Genomic DNA, 16,274 nt, shown 5'->3' with positions numbered 1-16,274 from the left:
GAGCATCTTACCATGGCATTGTTCTATGGCCCTACATGGGGTTTTGAAGCAGTAAGCAGTCGTTCAGGGTGCTCCATAATACACCTTGCTGAAATATTTAATGTTCTCTCCATCTTCTGCAGTGTCAGGTTTGTCCAGATCTATACTGAATTTATATTGAAGGATTTTGCTGTTGTTGTTAGAGAGGTTCTGTGATGATAGTTGGGTTTTGGCTTTTCCTTTTCTGCCAGTAAACATTGTACCATGGCCAACCCCCCCTGCTTTTGTTCTAAACAAGCTCTCAGTGATATTGTTTATATCCTGTTTTATAGGGCGCTTTATCTAAGATCTTCCAAAGGATCCTATAGAAGATATGCTCTGTTCCTCAATTAGAAGCTTTTAAAGTACCTTAATTGAAACCTTTAAAATTATAAGGTATTTTCAAATATCTTGATCTATGTTTGCTTCTTACTGTCCTCCTGAGAAACATTTTATCATCAAAATGTGACAATAATTTGCTTAACTAGTTGGTTTTCATCTAAGTTTAGACTGCCACACAGTTACAAATGGAATAAGCTTTTGAAAATATTGGGCAAACTTGCATTTTATTGTTCCTTCCATGGACTAAAAAAATCTGCTTATATCAGTACACCGAGTGAGGAATCAGACCTCTCAAATTCTAGCAATTGGTCTTAATGTAACATTTCATATTTTTTGGTTGCTGTTATTGCTTATACTGTAGTTCACCCAAAATCAATATACTTCTCAGTAGCAGACAGACAGAGCCGTTATTTGGGGCAGGCTTTCTAGCCAGGTCTGTAGCTACAGGACATGTGGTAACGGTTTTAAACTAAAAGAGACTAGATTTAGACTAGATATAAGAAATTTTTTATGATGAGGGATGGTGGAACACTGGCACAGGTTGCTCAGAGAGGTGGTAGATGCCCCATCCCTGGCAGTGTTCAAGGCCAGGTTGGATGGGGCTTTGAGCAACCTGGTCTAGTGGAAGGTGTCCCTACTCATGGCAGAGGGATTGAATTAGATGACCTTTAAAGGTCCCTTCCAGCCCAAACTATTCTATGATTCTACGATTATTGTAAACTAAGAGAGGTGTAACCTGCAAATATGTTCAGTTAAGAAAATCTCCAGATAATTTTATCTGTATCTCTCAGAGCCCCTCTACAAAACATGTGGAAAAGCAGGCCATTCTCAGTAGGAGGAAATTTTTGTAAACTAAAAGAGGCTTTACCAAAACCAGAAGCTCTGATCAGCCTGGAGAAGCATCATTGTGTTCTCAAGCATCTCTTCTGAAGAAGGTGTGAGGGCATTTGTGCTGTTTTCCAGTAAGATGCAAGAAGACATGAAATTAAGTTCCGAAGGTGAGAAACAGGCTGGGGAAATGAAATATATGTCTCCAATCTATTTGTAGCACTAACATCCCACATCATAGAGAATGACAGGAAGATTCTAGCTTGCAGCAAGGGGAAGATTAGAGGAAAATACTGGGAGATAAACCTATCAGATGTGGTTACAGTGAACAGTTGCTGATCTCAGTAAAATAGATTGGCTTTCTGAGTTTTTTTGCAAAGGCATCTTGATATATTCTTCTCCAGCATGTGCTACATAAATAACAGCTAAATACATAAGCAAACGCATTTCAAGCTTTCCGTGCTATAAATAAAGACATCTGTCTCCTCCATGCCCATTAAAGATCACATGCAAGAGGACCACTTTTCCTCCTTTCTTTACTCGGGTAAAAGATGTCTCAGTGATCTTAAAAGCCTGTCTGTAAACTTATGTAGAAGACAGCTGTTTGAGTGTCCCCAAAGGACTCCTTCTGATGCCCTAACTAGGGTGGAGAGGGGTATTTCCACAGCAGCTTTATCATAAAGCAAAGCTTCCAGGCTGACCCATGAGCCCTGAGACAGCCCCGCAAGAAGCCTACACAGCTATCCAAATTGCACCAGGGAAGTGGGAAGTTCCTGTCTTTTCAGCAGAACTGGGAAGGCCTGAAGCAATCTTAACACAGGCCTTTGGCTTCATATTCTCTATTGCTTTTCGAGGAAAGTGGATCAACAAGGCTTTAGGTAGTATCAGGTATGAGGCTCCAGGATATGTAGTGAAGCAGGGAGCTTTTTTTTGAGTTATTGGAAATCACTTGTAGATTCTTACTAGCATACAGCACAGTAATCAGTATATGGTGCTTCCTTATGTATTACAGAGAAGGTACATGGATAGGTACAGGAAAGGTACAGGATACCTGGGCTCATTTCTAGCCAACCACCCTTAGCCAGCAGCAAGTGTCAGAGTTGAAGAGGATGAAGGTTTTATCCCCTGAGGATAAGAAGGGGAGTTAAGCAGCCCCCTTTTATTAAAGCATTACTTTATCCGTAATAAAGTCAATAAAAGAGAGCCTCGTCCCCAATGGGCTGGACAATGTCGAGAAGGTAGATGATGAAAATGGAAGGCAAAGTGAAAATGACCATCAAAGCTGTAAATAAAAAACCAGACCAACCCCAAAACACATCCAAACGAAGAAGGGAACTGTGGCTATCCCATTTTGTCTTTGTCACTCCCTCCACTAAGGCATGCATGCGATTGTGCTTACATTCACACATTAATCATATCATAAAAATCTATGTAAAAGTTGCATAACAATTATATAAGAAAAAAAGAGTGCCCTGAAGGGAGCAGAAGAATGGTCTCCCTGTGGTGGCACAAGAGGACTTTCTTTGAACAACAAGCTCTCATATCTCAGTAGGGTTCTTTGGAAAAGTTCCTGTGGTGACTGGCTTGTTCCCAGCGTGTGCAGCATGATGGCTATCCAGAAAAGACAGCAATACAGAGAACAGTAGCAAATTATTATTCTTTAACTACTATTTCATTAGTAAAAAAGTCTTGTGAAGCAGAGTGTGTTAACACCAAGCAAAATGAACTGAGCAGATGTACAAAATAATGAAATCAGCTCCGAAACAGATGGGTTTTGTCTAACAGTTCTGTCTTTCTGGGTGCTCTAAGATCATTCTTGCCTAGAAATAGGGCCCAGATGATGCTTTCTTCTCTTCAATGTATATAACTGTTAATCATAACCAATGTGCAAGAGAAAAGCTGTCATCCAAGAACTGTGCATTCTGCTGTAACCACTTAATTGTCCCCCCTGCATAGCTTATTGCTATAATGCTGACAGCCTTCTGGAGGCAAAATTACCAAAATGGCTTCACCTGCCTGAGACTTTTGTGGAACTGTTAACCCTACTGGGGAAATGGCAGGGGGATCAGACTGCTAGGGTGAAATCCTGGTCCTGCTAACGCCAGTAGCAAAACTTCCCATGCTTTCAAGGTGAGTAGGTGGGTTTCCCCTCAGACTCCCTTCTCAGATCAACCACTGACTCACTGTTTACTAGTGCTTACCTGTATCTAAGTTTTCCCTTCTAAAATGTGAATTTGATGCACACTGTTCAGCAGTGCAGTTTGAGGTCTACAACTGAAAGGATGCTGAAGTGCTAAGCAAAATTTATTAGAAGGATAATCTCCTCAGACCATTTATTAGAGTTGGAAAAAACAAGTAAGTTTCCATGCATGCAAGTCTTTCTGAAGCAGAAGTAGTGTCACTTACTCTGGTTTATTTTGCTTTGAGTTATAGAGGCTTTCTTTTGGACATCAGTTTTGGCATCTTCCATGTTGTGGTTGCAGAGCTTTTATGGTTGTGATGGCCTGAAGACAGAAGTGAGGTTGAGGTTTGGAAGAATTAGTAGTCTCATGGAAGGATGGCGGAAAATACAGTAAGAGGTCCAAACTTAACTGGAAAAGGCCATTTGGAAGAGATTACAGTCACATCGCTGATTCTTTACCAAATGCCATTCAGTCCATTTGTATACTGAGATCTGTTTAGATTTTCCTGGATTTTTCCCTTTAACTTGCGCATAATCATATGACATATGGAAATAGGATGGCAAATTGCAGAGATTATAAACATGCCTAGTACCAGCAAAATGAGTAATTAGGCAAACACTGGGAGATTTTGGTTGGCAAGAACTGTTGAGTTCTATTAGTTTCTTTCTATACCTGCTTTTAGTCCTGTTCTGTCTCATGATAGACAGGCACTGATCCATGCATTGCAGATACAGGCAACATACCCTGCATGCTGGTTTTGCATTAGTATTTCATGTTATATTGTGAAGTGACCAAAAAACCAACAACAAACCAACAACTGGAGTGCTCTGGCCATTCCCTGGAGTCCCAGATTTCCTTGCAAGGAACATGCTTCTGTGTGTGACTTCATTAATAAAGTCCCTTTTGTTAGATATCCAGAAGTTATTCCTCTATTGGTTTTATATTAAAAAGCACCATTATTATGCTGCACTCTAGCAGCTGCAATTAATCCCACTTTAGAAAGTGGCTCAGCATCACATGAATGTGAGAAGTGGAGGAAGGGGAAAGACAGCTGGAGAAAGAAGAAAAAAAGCACAAGAAGTGAATTTTGGGTTCTCTAAGATACATATTTTAACAGGTACTCTTTTGGTATTAGAAGGTGGGTTATAATAAATCCTACCATTTCACTCTTTGAGTTGTGAGTCAGAAATTAAGTCACTTCAGGTGCAGTACACGTGGTTGATGACATGAGCTCTCGCCGTGCTGTTATGTTTGCCCTGAGCAGTGAGTACTAATACCTGCAGCCCCGTGCCCCCATAAGGCACTGTGCCTGGGTCAAGATACTGTGCAGTGTGTGATAAGGGAGCAGAGTTAGACCTTGAGCCCTTTGGCACTCAGCTGGTTTTAACCTTTTAGTTCATTCTAAGGGAAGACGGAGTGCCGTGGCTCTCCAATTCCCTGGGAGTGCATCAGAGGAGCTGGTCAGGATGGGGTAGGAAAAGGCCTAAGAGTTTAACACACTTCTGGAAAATCCAGGAAGAGGAGGCAAAAATATGGTACGTGCCTTTTAAAACATACAGAGAGAAGCGAAGGTAAAGCAGAAGGTAACCTGTGTAACCTGCTCTAGGTGACCCTGCCTTGGCAAGGGTTTGGGCTAGATGATCTCCAGAGGTCCCTTCCAACCCTAATGATTCTGTGATTCTGTATTTCTGTACCCATGGCATTTGGAGGCCAGGGCACAATAACCCATCGGTAGGAAGCAAGGCCCCCCTACCCCGCGCCTCATGCCAGCTGTGTCACCTGGGCAGCATCACCCTGTGAAAGGACCTTGTCCAGGGAGGGCCTGCGCCATCCCTTGCCTGGCCTTGACAGACAGTGCATGGCAATTACTGACTTCAGCTTCTTGGAGCTCCCTTTCAAAGAAGGGTTCAGCCATACAGAGGCAGTGCTGCCACAGTGTGGAAGGGGCAGCTGCTGCCACCTCCTCGGGTTATCCTCACGGAGGGGCAGCCCTCCGTGAGCCCCCACGCCTTCACCATACCAGGCAGTACAGAAATCAGTCACAGACTTTATTCTTGCATTAGAACCATGGCAGTGATGCAGTTTCCTTTTCTTTAGCAGTGTTGTTTTCCTTCGAGGTTAAAGGAACTTTTTATTCTTAATAAGTGGCTGTATTTCCTGATCATTCCCCCTTCTCCTTCAAATCTGTTTGTTCATCAACCACTTTCTTGGAATTTCTTCCCTGCCTTTTCAGCTGAACTGCAGGGAAATCTGAATTTAGGGAAAGCTTTGCAAAACTATTTACTGAGAAAAGAAAAAATAAATAAAATTGTTCTGTGACATGGGGGACTTTGGTTAGAGATTTTGCCCATCAGCTTTCATTACGCATTCAGTCCATTGTTTTCACCATATGATTAGATTGTGTAAGGAAAAGTGGCAACTTCTGCTGAACTCTTTGGAAATGGGTGCTGTTGTCTGTTCCTGGCAGAAAAGACATGAACAGATGTTTTGCAGTCCAGTTCTTTCTCCTTTCTGAGGTTATTTTCAGTGTATGCAGATGGGACAGGTCAGGACAGGACAGGATAGGACAGGATAGCATAGGAGGATAGATCTGTTCTGTTTTCAGATAGATTGCAAACTGAGACTAAATTGAGCTAGCCAGAATGAATAATGTTAAAGTCGAAGGGGAAGGAGCTGTAATGGAGGCAAGCAAGTGGATGCACATCACAGAAAAGAAGAAGCTTTAAAACTACTGCAGCGTGAGAGAAAATGAAAATGAAAATATCCTTGTGAGCTGGAAGCTGGTGTGCTAGGGAAATGAACTTACAAACCGCAGGTGTGCCCTGAAGAGATGGAGGACCAAGTAATTCAATCCTTCAGACCAGGTGACCACTTCAGCTAATCTGATGTATGGAGAGCACTTTGGTTTCCACTGATGCTGGCCTCGAGCAAAAAATCTTAATGAACCCATCTGCTAGCACAGCCCTGTGCTTTCCCTGTCAAGATGTGTGGAGTGCTCCTGGTGGTAAACGTTTCAAAGAAAGGCAGAATAACTGTGGTGAAAAAATTTCTGTCTGCTCACAGCAAAACAGCGAAAGCAGCAGTGGTCTGCACAGAAAGAAAATTACACAGTTAGTGGCTGTTGATAGAGAATCCCAGGCTTGTTTCATTTTATTTCTTGATTTTTCTTTTTGTTGGTTACTTGATTTTATTGGTAAGAATTTGGCAGAAATTGCTTAGTTCTTTATGAAATAAGCACGAAACCGCAGGATACGAATTCTGTTTTCCCTTTGCAGCCCAGCTGAAGGCAAGCTGCGCTGCTTGGTATCAGTGTGCTCTGCATGGCAGGGAGGTTCTCTAGCCCCTGAGAACATCCTGGGCCACTTCAGTGAAGAGGCCTCTCCTTACCCTCTCCTCGGGGGCTTGTTTTCAAACACCCAGGCACATGCTGTAACTCAGAAGGGTTCTCTTTAATTATTCATTTGAATATCTGTGCTACATGTTTACTTGTAATTTTGCCTCAGTGATGCTCATCTTCTTCTATAGCATTCACCTGCATTTCCCAAAACTCCAGTACAGGAAAACGTCTGCAGCATTTTGTGGCACTTCAGCTCTCCTGACATACATCAATGCAGCCAGTGTTTTCTTCCAGCTGAACAGCATTGACAGCAGTGGGACTAGCAGATGGAGCAAAAAGAGCTTTGTTACTCTAAACAATGCCCTCTTGCCTTCCTTTTTTGTTTTACCTCATAGGAGCAATCAAGCATAGGATTAAAAATGTTTCCTTGTTTTTGAAAACCAGTAAGAGCAACATACTTAAAATTGCAGCAAAAACCACGGTGAATTGTCTGCCCAGCTCTGCTGTGAGACTAACTGATCTCTGAAGGATTTACCTACTTGGCAGTGTTAAATTAACTTGGGAAAACTGACAATATTAAATTAACTTGGGAAAACTCCTACAGGAAAAAAAAAAATACAGCTTTAGGGAAAAGATAATGATTCTGTGGCATTCAGTTAATTATCCAAATTATGCATGTACTTCATGAGCAATGGACCTGGAGTAGTTTCCTCAGGAGTCTTACTTCATAGCAAAAGGAAACCACCATTTTGGAGAAGTCTAAAACCTATTATAACATTTCCAATTCAAGAGGTGCGTTTTCCCCACAAAACCATATTCATAAGTCTCAGGTTAAAACCCACTGGATTTATTTATTTAATCTAAAAATTGAATATCTTCAGGGCAAAGGACTTGTTAATGGGAAAAAAAAAATCTGGGTTTTGAAAAACAGTTGATTTTGGTTTTAGTGTTGTGTTTCACTGAGAAAATGTGAATCTTTTGGGAAAGGGTTAATGTAATATTTCTTTGTTGATGCTTTCATGCAGAAATAAACAAATCTTGCCCCACTGCATGTCAGCTAAGTACATTTGCTAATGCAGCTACAAGATGGCAACATCTCTTGATACCATTTCAAGCTCACAGACCTATTGGCATCTCCGGCTTCTGCCTTCTGATGCCGGTATCAACTCTGGGCTTGGCTTTGCTGGAGAACTGTCACACATATTAGGACATTGTGCTCTTTCCTTCAGGCAGCAATGCCTTAACAAGCCCAGATGATTTTCCTTAATTCCCCTTGTTGATGATGTCTCCTATTTTCACAGTTTGGGATCTTTCTGCTCAGTGGCAGCTCAGTGGCAGCTCTTCACCACATGAAATATTAATTGCATAATACGAAAAAGAGCTTTTCAAGGGACCATTCCTTAATAGTGCTAATGTTGCTGGAGCTCAGAGAAACTCCTTTGGGGAGCTAATTTTCTTCACTAAAAGTAACAAAGAAAATAGGGAGATGGTAGCCAAATACAGGGAGACCCAAACCCAAGACCAGTATTATATTGTTATATTTTAGTTATTATATAACTAAAATATATAAAGTCTTCACTTTTCCTGCTGTAGGGAGGTTTTAAGGCTGAGAAACTCAGTTAGATTTTTGTTCTAATCACCTTTACATACCTTCTCATGCTCTACTTCATTTTCGAACTGCTTTATATAGTAAGAGCAGGCGAGTCTACCTCATGGACCACCATAGTGTAGACTACCATTTTGTCCGGCGACAGGCTGTACCCAGATCAGGTCTGGTGGAAAGCATTAAATGAAATACCTTGCTTTGAATATAATCAACTGTTTTCTGTAAAGCCTTCTTGGCTTGGAGGGTGACATTACCAGAAATGGTCCTTGGAGAAGGCCAGAACAATTTACTTTGCCAGTGCTTCGTTTAAATGAAGAAACCAGCAGGGGAGCTGTAGATGGCTGCAGAGGTCTCTGCTGCTTCTGCACACAAAATGTTACTTAGGTCTCTTCCCAAAGCACAGGCAGGGAACCCAGGCCCCAAAACACTGCATTGTAAGACTTGCAGGCAAGCCAGCCATAAAGCTAGGAGCAGAAGCCAAACTCTATTGCAAATTCCATGTTGCTCCGGTATTATATATCCCTAAGTGCATCTCTCTAATGGGCACTTGTAGCCAGAAAGTCAGCTGCCCTTCTCTCAGTGGTATTTCGTGCTTTGAATAATGAGCAATAAGGGTTTTGTTGGTCATTTAAATACCACAATCCAAGCACTTAAACACACTTAGCAGGTTCCAAATCTCCCTGTTTCTGAGCCAAGTGGCATTTTGAAAAGCATTAAGTTAAGTAGCCTCCCACAATAATTTTGCGTTCCCTCTTTGAGCTTTCTGTACCAGAGCCCACTTTGACTGTATCGCTGTACTGATTTTGGTATTCTGCCATTCTCAAAGTTTCCTTCTGGATTTTTCCATTGAAGCAGTTGCTCACTCAGATGTGTGCGTTCAGAGGGGAATCAGCTCCATGTGCCGCATTCTTGGAGATGACTTTCCTATTGCTCTTCCTCAAGGATTAGATAGGAAGCTAGTGCCTAGCCGCATGTGTAGAGAAACCTGGGAGCAGATGTAAGGTCCTCAGTTGTTGAATATTTCAGCTGGTGTTTCACCCCCAAAAAAAATTTCAGAAACTTTTATTACTGCATTGAGAGAAATAATGGCAAGTTTTAGCTCTAAAGGCAGTTTTTCCAGGGCGATCTGAGTAGACCAACTTAAAGGACAGCTGACAAAAATCCCAATGCAGTGATGAACATAATTAACCACCAGTATCCAAGGGTTAGCATAGCTGTGGTTGCTAGTCCTAGATGCAGTAATGAGAACAGAAGAGGAACAAGCAGGTGCAAGAAATCCCCAGCATTCTGACAGGCTGTTTTTGCAGCACAGCCTTCTCTGGTCACTGGGTGCAGCGGTGAAGTAGTGTTCAGTTGTGTTTGGAAATGAGTACAGGCAACGGTTTGCTCAGTGCTCAGGTTTTGCCAGCTCCTGGAGAATGGAAAGCTGAGGTTTGTCTCACCTCAGTGACTCACTGCTTGCCTGACCAAACTTTCAAAATCAGTTTCTAATTGCAGACGCTCAATTTGAGCCATTGTGGCCTGATTTTTGGAGAACTCAGAGTTCCCACAGCTCAAGTCAGAGTCAAGGGGGAAACTTGCAAACAGTATCTTCAGCCATGACCTGTCTGTTTTGAGACCCTGATCTGCATGATGCAGTGGAAGGGTAGCACAGCTGCCTGGCCATGCTTCTGCCATGTCTTCTCTTTAGCTCAGTGTATTTCTCACAAAAACCAAGACATAGCCTGTTAATCAGAAGAGATTTTGTATTTTTTAAGCTGCTTTCTGCATCATGGAATCCAGCTATAGTTTGATATGGAATGACATACAGAATATTTCCCTGGAGTTATTCGCTAAATAACTGCAGCCCCTGGATGTCCACCTGGAGAATTCAGACAGGTAAATCAGCATTTACTGTCACAGGTTACAGGCTGGACCTAAATGTGGGAGCTTCCCAACACAGCTTTGAATTTTCAAGTTAGAGCCAATACAGTACCAGAGTGGGTCAGCAACAGGGATGAGAACATGGGTACAGTAACTCCTGCACAGTGTTACTTCTCATGCAGGCTTCTTGTCTATCAGGTGTGCTCCGTTTGGCTAATTTAGTCTGGTGTTTTTCACTTCTCTCTCCACACTGTTTGGCTTTAGAGGAAAAGAGATGACAGTAACAGGGAGTGCTGGGGTTAGTGTATTTGCGTGGTGTTTCTGAACAGCCTGACTGCTGCAGCAGGTCGAGTGACAGTTGTGCACGGCACTAACCTCACCAAGTTCTGCCCATGAGTCCTGCCCTGCTCTTTCTGTGGTCCTTCCTACCTTCATGAGGAGACCCGCCTCCAAAAAGACTCATAATTTTAAACAGAAGAAAGGAAAATTAAAGAAGATGCTATTGGACAGAATGCTGTTTCGCAGTTGTTTTCAGCCAGGTCAGCCACAGCTCGTGTTTGGAATTAAAACCACTAAATATGCAGTAAGAAAAATAGTGGGTGTCTTGCACTGCCTTTTCTCCTGGGATTTCATCAAAGGGTAAATTAAGTAACATCATTATTGTTAATGAGGTGCTCTTAAGTGGCATTTTATTTGTCTTCTCACGAAACAAAACAAGCTTTAGAACTATAGACAGTCCAGTTTTGTCTAACAGACACGAGACCTTTGGAGGAAATTGCACTGGAGAGATTCTCACTGCCTCTTAGGGACAGGAGGACCACCCCAGCCACAAGATCATGGTGTTTTAAAAGTCTAACTTCATGCTATGCATCCATAAGGCTGTGTGAGAAGGGCGCTCCCTCAGCCTCCACTACCATTTGCCATGCATTTGGTTGGAAATTCTTATTCTGGAGCTCACTCTACTGAAAATCTTTATCATGCAAAATTGTTCCCCAGAGTTTGTCTCCTCACCAGTCAGGTCCTGAGTGCAGAATGCAGTTCCATCTAGAGAGTTACTACAGAGCCTTTTCCATTTTAATAACTTTTGCATGTCCCAAGAGACTGATAGGCAATGGAAATTATACAGCACTTGTCAAACCTGCTGCTATGCTTTCTTTGAAATACCCCAGAATGGAGGCCTTGTCTTCTTGTCCATTTGGTATAATTACTGTGTGTGGTGTCAGCTTTAAGAATGCTTAGAATGGGAAAGTTGATTATTAGATACAGAAGAATAATCAATCACTTACTGGAAAATTCATTTTTTCCCTTCTTTTTTTGCCACATTACTCAGACCATCAGTTCCTGGGGAAAAAATCCCTGCCTCATATAGAAATTTACTACTAAGTAGAAATTTCTCATAGGAGAAGAATGGCATGAACACCCTATTGATTTTGTAAGTAGGAAGCACAGATGAGTTTTCAATGATGGGATAATGATATTAGCTATTGTAGATCTCCAGGGAGTTTTCATGAGCTTGTTGGCTCTAATTAAGAAAATGTGTTCCAGTCACCTCTATTCTAAGAAGCACCTTGCAAATTTCTTTGCAAGATGCATGCAAAGAGATCAGCATCTTAGAGAGTCTCAATATAGATGTGCTATACAGAATGAGGCTATTAAGGTTAGATCAGAAATGTCTGGAATGGAGTATTTTCTCCAGAATTTACAAGGGGGGAAAAAAAGTATCTGAAAATGTGAATTTCAGCCATATTTTCTGAACTTTTTTCATTGCTGACACGATTTTTTTGGATGTACAAACCGTGATGATACTTGTCTTTGTGCGCCTACGAATGCAACACACAAGCAAGGATGGAAGATGTGGCACTGCTCTTACCTGTAGGTTTAGTGCAAATATCAAATCCTGCCTGGAACAAAAGGAGACACAAAAGGAGGCTGCAGGGCAGCCGAGGATGCTTTGTTCATGTGCCTCTTTTTGTCTTGGCATGGGAATAGCTCCTCCGAGAGAGATTCCTGGATCATGGGAATCAATGGGATGTTTTCTCTTTTGTGGAATGCCAGTAGTTGGTGGTGAAAACTCTCTGCATGATTTATCTCTCAAGAGTGGATTAGTCTTTGTTATCTGAGGCACTGGAATTAATCACTGTGGCAAACTTTTAGTTTAGGGTATTCTTTAGACAGCTAATGAACCAAAATCAAGAAGATTTAATGGAGCTGTTACCTCCCTGAGTGTTGCATGAAAGAAGAGGGCAAAACTTACCCTATTCCATTGAGAGAACTGTGCTGATCTGGCACTTGGAACAAAAGCCATTAATTGTCTTAAATGACTCCAGATAATGAGGCTTTTGTTTTAATACAGCTTTGAAAGACTAAACCCCATAAATCTGTGTAATGCCTCAGAATAAGCAACAGTTAACAGGTAGGTTTGACTTCACAAATAGTGCCTGGCCAAACTGGATAAAGCTGTGTCGGTTCAGTTACATATATGATCTCCAATATAGTTGATGTTAAGACTAATTTTAAAATATGGATTTGTTTGAACACTTTGTTGTACAGAGTGGAAAATAAGGTCATTTTGTTGCAGTGCTTAGGTGATTAAATACATTATTATTGATTTTCAGTAGAGCCTAATTGTTGTGTGCCTTAAATTGAAGACTTAAGGTCTTAAAATCATCTACGTGATAGTGCAACAGCTGTAGTCTTTAAGTATAAAACCAGTATACTCCTGTTTTCTGTTACAAGTGTATATCTGAAAGAAGGTAGATGCCTGTGCACGGTGATACTCTGTAGTCACGTGAGACACCATCAGGGAATGCATCCTCATTTGACTGCAGCATCACATCAGGATTTCCCCTGCTTTTTTGTTGGGGAAATTGCTGATACACACACATGCTGATACGTGTGTGATTAGAAAAGAAAACAAGCTAACTATGAAGGTGCTTTCTCAAATATCTGGGCTGTCTCTGCTCACAAACACACCTTGTGGCATTGCAGTGAAGGAAATCCCCCATCACAAGTCTGAGAGCGCTTCCTCATCCAGTGCAACACAAGTGAAAATTAAGACAAGGACTCATGTTTCTTGAAATTTTAAAATCTGCAGGGGAATTGTGTAACAACAGCATTTCAAATCAAGTTGCAAGCAGCCTGATTTTAGAAGACGTGAGATTGAAAACGTTGCAAGGCAATTTGACGAAGAACCAAGCAATAACCTGATTTTACACATCCACATCTCTAAAAATCCAAATACTAATATCTCTACTCAATACGTCATTGCTCATCCTTCATGCCTCATTCTTATTTGTCCCAGTTCCTCCCTTCCACTTGTACATATTAATACCAGGAGTCTGCTTTTAGCATTAGAACACTGTGATGATCATAAAGAAATGCACAGTAAATCCCTGACAGTTAAGGGCTCTAAGGTCCCTGGAAATGGTTTCTCCCATGTTTTCTTTAAATGGAAATGCTGGGGGGGGTTGTTTTATTGGGGGAGGGGGGCAGGTTTTGAGGGGTATTTTGTTTTGGGTTTTTTTAAAAGGGTTTTTTGCTGCCAATATATTAGCAAATCTTGGTGTTCGTGCAGCATGCTCTGCAATTAACAGGAGCTGTGTAATTAACTCATGTCACCACCACATTGTGAAAGTAAAAGCAAATGTCCTTGTCCCTTGGCAGGGGCAACTGTGTGGCAGCGAATTTGCATTATAATGGCTGCTTTCATGGGGGAAAGTTGATCTTTTTTTCTCCATACTTTTATTCTCCCCAGATCCACAAGGTGGGGAGTTCATGATCTTGGACAAATGGAATAGCAAAATACCATGTTTGAGTCTAGCAATCCTAAACTGGTTTTAGTATTTGAATTCACAAAAGAGAATGTTCTTCTTTGGGTAGGTATAGTGTGTCCCGTGCCTCTATGTCCAGCCTGCCTGTTCCTGGGGAAAGGTGTAGCAGCTGACCTTAGCAGAACATTCTGGGAAAACAGAGCTGGGAATGGGAATCTTTAGTAGCATTTTGTGTTAAAAAGTGCTTTAGTTTGTGAGACAAGGCTTTGGGGTATATTTGATACAAAGGAGTAACTTGTTGACTGTATCTTTTCCTAAATGACCGAAGCTATTACTTCTCCCGGTGAAAAGGTACTTCTGAATTGCAAGGCATCTTTTGCTGAAGTAAAAATAGCCGTTACATTCATGTTGCATGTGCCATTTCTTGTGTGTCTTTTTTGCCTTTGCTGTTCATGTCTCTATTTTCTTTCTAGGCATGTTAATTTTTATGGCCATTCAATTTTTTCATTTTCTTTTAACTCATCTCTGTGTTATACTTTTCTGTGTCTAATCTGGTTTTCTTTTCTTTTCCCTTTCCCACGTCACAGTAGTGTCTAAGTTGTTTTTTGTCTTCCAGATCTGCTTGCCTTGATTCACCCGTATGTCCTTCTGCCCTCAGTTCTGTGATGGTTCTTGTCTCTTATAAGTTACGTTTCCCTGTATGTTATTCTCAGGGGGAATAAGCAATGTTAGTATCTAACAGGCTGAATGGTTAATGCACTCTGAAGGACACAGTATGTCCATGTAAGTCCAAAAATCTTCAGAACCAGCATAGGCTAATTCTTGCTAGGACCGAGCCAGAATTTTGAGCAGTCCAATAACATTTGGACATGCTAACATGAATATAGAGCTGGTGTTGAAAAGCACGCTAGCGCTGATCATTGTGTCACTTTGGCTTTCAGATGTTTCATGCATTAAAATGTTGAGGAGAATGATTAAATTGAATTTGTTGGCAATCCTCAGGCAGAGTTGTTTATGAAAAGATAAACTGAATTTGCTAAGATTTGTTTCAATTTACTGTGCTGGACATAATTTGATCAATGGGCCACTGGGTCACAAAGTGACTCATGATACAATGTTATTGCTATCATCTGCAACCTCCAAAATTCTTCATTTCAGTTTTCAGTAAATGAACTTGAATGTTCTGGACATGGAACTGGCACTGTATTGTTGCCTTCTGCTCGCTCTTCTCTTTGGGCTGTGCCTTGTGGCTGAAAACCTCTCCCATGATACCGAACTTTTCTCCAGAATAGACCATTCCTACTCACTCCCCTTTTAACTGTGGTAAAGGTATTCTGTTGAAAGGGAAAAGCTACGTTTAAGATGTGGAAACATGGACGAGAGAGTGTGGTGGTCTTCAGTCCAGAAAGTTCTATTTCACTAATTAGAAATATCTGTAAGGGCAGAACTTTGATTATGCACAACTATGCAGTTAATCAGAGTTCATTATTTTTCTGAAGTAATAGGTGGCTTTTGGCACATCACCATTTTCTCTCACTTGGGCTCTAATTCAGCATTTGCTGAGAGCAACAGACTACCTCACTGGCCATTAGTTTAGGCTCCAGACATCTGAATGTGATTATCATTCAGCCTCATGCCTTTAGGACAAGAGTATGTGGTTGACCAAAGTGAGTGGGCATCTGGATTTCCTTGTGCACAGCACACAGACACCCTGCGTGGACTGGCCACGGGTTTGTTTCTGAGTGACAAATTTTTTCGAGTTTTGAAACCAGATCTAGAGAAAAGGCCTTACAGAAGGAAGTTGCATAGCATTTGCAACAAGTAAAAATGAAACTCACTGTGCAGCATTCTTAAACTCTTGAATGCTTACTTCTTCTGTGGTCATTTTTTCAACAAGTCTGAAGAAGTCATAAAAATCTTGGTAGCTTCCCAGGGAAAACCCTGGTAAATGGCAAAAGTTTGTTGGTTTGGTGTTTTGGGTTGTTCTTTTATTTTCTTCTTTTTTCCTGAGACAACTGAGACAATACACTACTCTAGATTTAAATCTGGTGGGGATGGTATTTATATTGAGCTGGAGGCCATCATAGTATATAATGCATAATTCAGCCTGACCCTAGCATGTTTTCCCAAAAGTGTATTGTTAACATCCCTACGAGGGATGGGTTGAGGGTTCAAAAAGGTATCAATAAATGTATAAATAGTTCAGTTAAAGTCAAGATTATGCAGCACTTCGTACTCAGAGGGGAAGTTTATACATTTATTAAAAGAAGTTTATTGAACTTTATTTTGCCTTCTTTGCTCACACTTTAGTAGAAGAGTTCTTCACT

At 41.3% G+C, this 16,274-nt stretch overlaps 1 protein-coding gene across 3 annotated transcripts in view; it reads left to right on the top strand.

Annotated features, from left to right (window-relative positions):
* The window catches only part of ST7 (suppression of tumorigenicity 7), a 145,556-nt gene that overhangs the window by 54,914 nt on the left and 74,368 nt on the right, over window positions 1–16,274 (top strand). The gene's annotated exons all lie outside the window — the stretch shown is intronic.

The sequence above is a fragment of the Strigops habroptila genome, chromosome 3 (assembly GCF_004027225.2).
Source record: "Strigops habroptila isolate Jane chromosome 3, bStrHab1.2.pri, whole genome shotgun sequence".
NCBI lineage: Eukaryota > Metazoa > Chordata > Aves > Psittaciformes > Psittacidae > Strigops > Strigops habroptila.
The sequence above is the reverse complement of the archived record's forward strand: the minus strand, read 5'-3'. Positions and strand labels throughout refer to the sequence as shown.